We start from the raw sequence: 8,574 nt of genomic DNA on the forward strand, positions 1-8,574 counted from the left end.
ACTAGCCCCATCTCAGTCACTGAATGTCTCAGCCATTAGCTAACTGTAAATTATCTTGTGCCAAAATTTAAATGAGTGGCTACTTTATAACATAGGATTAGCAAAGTCTTTCCCAGCTCTTAAATTTAGTGAATCTAATGAATTCTGTAACATTTGTTATAGGATATAGTTACATTTTATGGTATGTTACTCCACAACAAGGAAAGTACAATATACCTGGAATATAAACAAGAGAACATAAGAATCATAGCCCAGTAGCCCTATCATTAAAGCCAGTAAGAAACAAATTCCCAGTCTCCTCTGTTAAAGCAATCCACAGTCTTAACAAAAACCATGGCCTAAAATCTAGCCATCAGGCTTCATTTTAAATACAGAGATGGGGAATTTGGTCACTTGTGAATTTCACTGAGCCTCCCTTCAGCTTCTTTCTACAGGGCATAAGCTTTTCTGTTTTTTAACACTAAGTAAATTTTCTATTTGCTATATGTTTCATATTCCATCTCAAAAAGTACAGTCCAGAAATGGCAGAAAGCTGCATAATAATCCAGGGATCAGTTTCTCCAGAGGTTCTACATAGTAAAAAACCAACCTATGCTTGAATAGCAGCCTTATCATTTTAACTCAGCGCCACCTAGTGGCAAGTGTTATATATTATTAAATCCATACAAGTCATAGTCATCCAGCAGGTAACATTCTGGCCCATAGCAGTTGTTCCATAATTATGCAAGATAAGTAAAATACTAATCCTGTCCTTATGGAACACACTTGACAGATTAGACAGGAAGGCACACAGACAGACAAATAATCAATAGGTACATTTATGTAATTGCAGAAATATTTTAAATGCTACAGCAGATGTACACAAACTTAAGTATTCGGCATTTATTTAAAAGCAAAAAGGAACAAAAACACTTAGATAGGTTCTCTTATACTTGTTCACCTCAGACTTTCCCATTTCTAATTACTTCATCACTCAGGTTTCAATTGTTCAGTTGTTTTTCTCCCACATTCCTTATCCACACTTGCCCCAACCCATCTTATCCTTTGCATTCTACTCCAGAAAGGGGGAGGAAATGGACCTATTTACTGAGCATCTACAGCTTCCAGAACTGACCAAGGCATTTTATTTCCCCTATCTCATTTAATCCTCACATCAATACCATGAAGTATATTATATTCTCTCGTTTTTTTAGACAAGGGCAAGACTTAGACACGGATCTATTTTGGAAATAGTGCACTGATTCCAAAGCTCCCTGTGCCACCCTGCTTCAGAGAGAGCTCCTTTGTTTTCCTATTCCCGGGCCTACCACTGAGATAAGACTTTAATCACATTTTTCTTGTGGTCTCTGTCAACTTCCATTTATTTTGCCCTATTTATATCCAGATTCACCTCTTCGAAAACAGTCAGTGACACTGCCCCCCATATCCCTGATTGATATTCGAATCCTTTGCTTAACACTCAAGATCCTCTAAGAGGTTCCGGCCACTTTTCCAGTTTAATTTTCTACCACTCCCTACCAACTCTCACGTTTTCTATAACTCTCCTCCAATTAAGATAATCATTCACACTTCTGTGTTCCACCATCATTATACAAACACGCACTCAGAACCTCTCATAATTATCCATGTACTTTCCACTATATCATGAGCTTCACCAGACCATTTCTTAGCCATCTTTCTAAGACCAATATATAGCAGCATCTTACACCTATAAAGTGCTCAACAACTTTTCTTTAATATGTTATTAAAACAATTACAAAGGAGAACCACTAAAGAAGCATAGTTATACTTTTCATTTCCCTAACCCTTCCTTTGTGTCTGAGGACCTCAATGTTTTTGCTTCCTCCAGTTGGTGTGTGGATCAGGAGCTTTGTATAGAACTATGTAATTTTTTGAATGAAAAATTTTCTCACACTCAAACCAAGATAAATGATTTTTTAAAATGTGCTGAGAACTATGGAGACAAAAAGTTCAGTGACTGACACGGGCTAGAGAGGAAGGAGGAATAAAAAGGTGGAGCATAGAGAATTTTTAGGGCAGTGAAACTACTCTGTATGATACTACAATGGCAGATACACTATACATTTGTCTAAACCTAAAGCACCCACACCAAGAGTGAACCCTAATGTTAATACAGACTTGGGGAGATAATAATGTATCAGGGTAAATTTATCAATTTTAACAAATGTACCACTGTGCTGGGGGATATTGATAATGGAGAAGGCTATTTATATGTAGGGGATGGGAGTACATGGAAATCTCTGTACCTTCCCCTCAATTTATTGCTCCAAAAAAAATGAAATCCATTAAAAAAAAAGCATGCTAGCAAAATAAAGCAAGATTTTAGTGGGTCTGCAGTTTTCCAAAAAAGGAACAAACACACTTGTTCCAATTATGCAAACCAGTTTAAAGCTAGTATATTCTGTCTGGAGCAAGACTAGCTCCAAAATAAGATGTTTATAATAATAATTTTTAAAAATCCACAACATTGTTTCTATACTTTATAAGCCAATTAATATTGTAGTTATAGAACACAATCTTTACCACATTAATAAGATTTTATAAAGTGATAAACATTTTTCCTAGTTATATAAACTTTTATGAAAAGCTATTCTTATTCATTTACAATTCTATCACCTAACAATGCGCGCGCGCGCACACACACACACACACACACACACACAAACATTAGCTCTAATACCAAATTAAAAGCATTAAATATATAAAAGGTAGCATGGGAAAAGAATTAAAAGGGTCAACTTGATTTTTTAGTGTATTCTATCTCACATCCAACAGCTGCAGCATTTTCAATGCAAGGCTTTTGCAACTTAGGGTACCTAAGCAGTGGTTTCTATCTTCTCCTTTCTGTAAACTTAAAATAATGTAAATATTCCCAAGACTGCCATAAACATGACCAACTGACTGAAAAGCTGTTATGCTTATCATCATGAAATGTCTCAACACAACAAATATACACAAATATTTATATAGATTACTACCAATTATACAAACCAAGCCAGAGTGCCTTAGATCAGGGGTTCCCAATCCCTGGGCTGCAGACCGGTACCAGCCAATGGCCTGTATGGAACCGAAACGCACAGCAGGAGGTGAGCAGTGGCAGGCAAGCAAGCAAAGATTCATCTCTATTCACAGCAGCTCCCCAGTGCTAGCTAGCAGCATCACCGTCTCAGCTCCATCTCAGATCATCAGGCATTAGATTCTCATAGGAGCACCAGTCCCTGGTGCCAAAAAAGTTAGGAACCGCTGCCTCAGATGCTTGCTTTTCCCCATAGTAAGTTATGTTTAGGAAATACATTACCCTTTTCACACCATTAGGATACCGTTTCGCATTCCCTGGGGCAGAAGCAGCCCTAATGAGGCATAAGTGACACCATGGTGTTATGCCAGGCCTAAGGGTGTCTGAGAGATGGTAGCAGTTAGGCATTCAACATTCCTACATTATTACAGCTGTCCAAGCAGAGAAGAAAGCAGTAAGAAGTAGACCCCAAAAAGTTGGGGGTGACTCAATGACAACATCTGTGGTCAAACAGTAATTTACCAAGTATGTCTGCTCAAAATGCCAAAGCACATATTTCAAGGGCTGCGGTCCTCTGCACTAAATACACTGCTGCCTTCCTAAAACATGACCCACAAACCACAGGTTGCAATATAAAAAGTCCATCCTGAACCCTGCCTGTGAAAGGTTACTAGGAGAAACCAATTGTTATAATTAAAATATTGTATAGAATGCTTTACTATTTACAAATGACTTATAAATTGTTGTATTTGACTTTTATAATTTCATACATTTTACCTTGATAGTCAAAATGTGTCTGGCAGATAAATACATAACATTATCATTCCCTATTTTATAGAGGTAGAACCTGAAGCTTGGAGAAATCATCTATAAGTAATCTGTCCACAAGACCTGAGTCTCTCAAGATTATCAACTTATTTGGTTCAATGGCATGGATCACCCAAAAAAGCAGTCTAATGTATCTTATGATTTAATGTATATCCTCATGCATCTAAATACTTAAAACACTTTAAAATAATGAAACCATCTGAGCAACACTTGTCAACCATTAAAAAAATGTGAAATTTAAGCTTGTCAGTTTTGTAAAAACAATATTTTCTAATAATCCAAAAGGAACTTTTGCCCTAGAGTTTTGCTATAATGTTCTTAAGGGTTAGGAGATTACCTGTAGCTGAAAATATGAACTCCTTTGAGTACTTCAGCAATTAAATTCCCTACAGAATCAAAACATTCCCTGAATATATCAAATTCTGCCTACATGAACCATATTACATCAAGGTTTCAAAGCACTTAAATCCTTTGCTCAAAAAACTTTTTTACTGAGTCCCCCTATCATATGCGAAATACTCTTTTGATTAAAAGAATATAAAAATGATTAAGGAAACGATATCTACCACCAAGTAACTAATAGCCTTTGGATGTGACAATTACAATTTAGTATGACACTTCCAAGAGACTTATATCAAGTCCTATAGGAACACGCGGGAGAAGCACCAAAACCAGCTGGATCTGGTTAGAATATCCTGACCTAAGTCTTAAATAATAACCCACCAATACCAGCACTTTTCCAGCACAGGAGAAATTAAACTGCTGAGCCCATGCAGGGAACTCCAAGTTCTTAAATATGGTTGGAGGACTGAATATGAAGGGAGAGAAGGGCAAACAGTTCCGCTGGAGAAAAATTAAATAAAATAGATACAGAGGACTTACATGCCATGCTAGCTAACATTTTTTTGAGCACTTGCTATGTGTCAGCCAGGCAGGCATCCTACTAAACATTTTCTTGCATTTAATCTTCACAACAACCCACAGAGCTAAGAATAATTATCTTGCAATTGATGGAAGAGGCAAGGAGAGGATAGATCTGTCAATGTTACAGAGAGTTTAAGTGGCAGAGACAGAAATGGAACCCATTTCAAATTAAATCCTCAATGTGAGTTCATAAACTATCCACTCTCTGCTGCCTCTCTTAATGAAGGCTGCTAGGGGGAGCCATTGAAAGGTTTTGTAACTAAGGAGTGAAGTGATGAGATTTGTTCTTTAGAAAGACTGTGTGGAAAATGGATAAAGAGAGCGAGCCCAGAAGCAGAAAGCAGCTGCCCACGTCTCCAGTAACCCAGGTGAGAGGTAATGAGAACATAAAGTGTGGCAATGAGGATGAAGGAAACAGATTCAAGAGATTTTTCAGGAGAGAAAATTATCAGTTCTTAGTGATTAAATATAAATGGTTAGTTTGTGAGAATTCTGGCTTGAGGAACTAGTTGGGATGTGATATCACCTACCAGGAATAGATATGCAACAGGTGTTGTTTGTTCAATAAATATCTACAGTGTCTCCCAAATGCAAATCTGAAATTACAGTACCAGATGTTAGAAAATATTCTTGAGAACAAATGATAAAGCATTCAAAATAGAAGGTATATTGAAAATTAATCATTACTATTAACAGAACAGAGTCTAGTGAAAACAGTTTGTGGTATTTTTTTAAATACTACTACATGCAGAAAACAAGTCAGTAGAAAAGCATCCCACGATTTTACAATGTTATTACATTTGAGTTTGACAGACCTTCAACTCTTATACGACACACATACACCACCCTGTAATTTGTTTTACTTATTCCTCTCCCTCTAAATTTGTGGGGGAAGATATGTCTGTTTTATTACCCAAATTATAATACATATTTGGGGTTTTTTTTTTCATCCCACTATCACCACTGTGACTTGCCAAGAACTTAGTTCATAACCTCCTACTTGACTTCCTATAAAATATGACCTACTTCACATTAGCTTAATTCAGTAACAATTCCTAGACTTTAACCACACACCTTTCATCCAAGGATGCCCTCTGCAAATCTTAAAGCACAGCAATCCTGTGCAGATGTGGCAAGTTGTTACAATTCCCGTTTTACTACATAGTTAGGAAGTTGGCCCAGGGGAAGTAGAGTAACTTGGAAATAATCACAAAACCTGATGCCAAAAATAACAACTTTTAGCCAATCCATGAGAAAATACTGCCCCTAGTTGAAATAACATGAAAATCGGTATTAGGAGAAAGCAAAATACAAAATAATGTTTTAAAGCCAAGTCCTAGGTTCTTAAAATTTATTTTTAAAAAACAACCAAATACTAGAATTAAGATGTGCAAGAACTTTCAAACACACCATTTTTCCCTCTAATACTTTATCCATCTACAGTGCCAAAAAATGACTTAATGAATTACAGCTGGCAAAAATGACTCCCCCCAAACCATTTTTTTTCTTAGCTACTTAAATGATATTGATAGAAATCTGTTAGTATAGGACAAGAGGTAACTTTTAAATGAACCTATCTGCTTAAAATCTAATACCTAGAAAAATATATTAGAATAGATGTAAAAATACTGCAAGTGAGCCTCATATTTTTTCCTGAAAATATACTCTCTGCAGACCCCCCATATGCATGAACAATAAACTTACAGCTTTACTCATCAATAATAATAAGACTCCCAACCACAGCTCATGCTGTATGTTTCTAAATATACTATTGTTTGATATAACTTAGTAAAGGCACTCTTTCACTTAGTCACAAAATAAAGGCTTTACACAATTTAGAAACAAAAAAACGATTTGTAAAAGTTGCTTTCATGGTGTTTGTGCCATCATTCTTACATGCCCAAGTCAGAGCAAAGTACCTTCCATTATTAAAGTATTTACACTCTGCTTATAGTGAGAAACAATACTATGCTCAAGATTTTACCTTCAAAAGAATTATACACTAAGAACATGTAAAGGAGATGAAAGATTAATTGGTAAAATTAATTTTGTGCAAATTTTCACAAAAGCCAGACATATCAATCATAAAACATGATTTTCTGTTAATTAAAATGCAAATCACAATGTTCTAATTACTAATACTAATCACAGCCTTCGGAAAAAAAATGCTTTCTGCTACGCCAACATTCCTCACACTAAATCTTGTATATCTTCTACCAATAGCACTTTACATGGACCTTTAGTTTATAAATGAAATAATATTCTATTTGATTTTAAGGGTAATATATCTTCTAAAAGTAATGATCAACTAGTCTGGGGCAGGCAGGACCTCCTGAACTATATATTCAGTCTAGAAATCCTGGTAGCACCAGAATATTCAGGTCATTCAAATACAGACCATCTTCCCCCTACTCACACCAACCCCAACTCCAAGCTTTTAACACCACCATGACAAAAGCACTCTGAACAATTTAAAACTCCTTTAACATCAGAAGTGCCTTTACCTTAAGACTATTACTTAACTGTCTTTTCATTTTATTTCATTAATGCATTCCACAAAGAGTCTAGAAGTAGTATTCATCAACCAGAAACTGCAGAATTAAGTGCTTTCAACTCCAAAGACGGGGCAGAAGGGTTCTCATAAACCTACAGAGCGAAGGCGCATAACTGTAAACTATCTGATGATTATAAAAAGTAAAACGTTTACATTAAATTCACAAGCAGGACGCCTTCTTTTTCTTACAAAGCAGGAGTCACTGATAAAATAACTAAACTCTACACGTAGAGTCTAGAAAACGCTGAAATTATCCGCCCCAACGTTCACAAGTTTGTAACATCAAAATTCACTAACTGCTGTTCAAATGAATATCCAATGTGGATATCTGAAACTATTCTCACACACTAACAGGAAAAAAAATAATAACCTTGCGCCCCTTCTAACCGTCCTACAAAACCCTCAGGTAACCCAAAAGCAAAGCTACGACAGCTGCCCTTGGCCTAGGCCGTCAGAAACCAAGGGCCCGGGGGGCAATAATCAAGAGACCCGATCTTTTTCCAGGGTTACTGTTTCCAAGCATAACAACCATGGGCCCAAAGAGACGCGAAGAAAACTGAAAACCTTGTAATCCCTTGGGGGAAGGGGGAGGGGGGGGGTGCGCGCGCGTAATCCCGAGAGAAAAAGGGTGCGGAGGGGAAGAGTGCCGGAGAAGGAAAAGTAAGTGTCCCCACGCATCTTTCAGATCCACAAAAACAACTAACAGTAGGGTCTGTCTGCTCGTACAAGCACCATATGGAGTCCCCTGGGCTGAGACAGTTCAGCCGACGTATCCAGTGGGTAGAGGATAAATCAACCGATGATGGGAGGGGAATAGTGGTGCCAAGAGAATAAGCCACTGGATGGGGAAGACAAAGCCTCTAAGGGTGATCAAGAACCAAAGAGGAAGGTGAGAGGGTAACACATGAGAAAAATAACAGGAGAAAAATTAAAAGAAAGAAATCTGGTGTCGGGGCTGTGGCAGGTCACTGAGCTACCAAATAGAGTGGGGCACAACAAAGGGGCACGGGAGGAAGGACAGCTGAGGGGAGGCGATGGAGAAGGGATGCGGGGCGCGATGGGTCGGACAAAGCGCCCAAGGCGGCGAAACAAAGGGCCGGGGGTAGAGAGTCGCGGGGGGCAACGGGGGAAGACAAAGCGCCCGGGGCCAGAGGCACCGGCCGGGCGAGGAGGGGACGACGGCCCCAAGGAACAAAGCTGCGCGGAGCTAGGAGGCTGAGCCCGCGGGAGG

General features: G+C 38.1%; 1 protein-coding gene across 7 annotated transcripts in view; it reads right to left on the reverse strand.

Moving 5' to 3' along the window:
* RBPJ (recombination signal binding protein for immunoglobulin kappa J region) overlaps positions 1 to 8,574 on the reverse strand; it is a 96,470-nt gene that overhangs the window by 87,303 nt on the left and 593 nt on the right. The gene's annotated exons all lie outside the window — the stretch shown is intronic.

Source organism: Pteropus alecto, unplaced genomic scaffold (assembly GCF_000325575.1).
Source record: "Pteropus alecto unplaced genomic scaffold, ASM32557v1 scaffold5, whole genome shotgun sequence".
In the NCBI taxonomy this organism is placed as follows: Eukaryota; Metazoa; Chordata; class Mammalia; order Chiroptera; family Pteropodidae; genus Pteropus; species Pteropus alecto.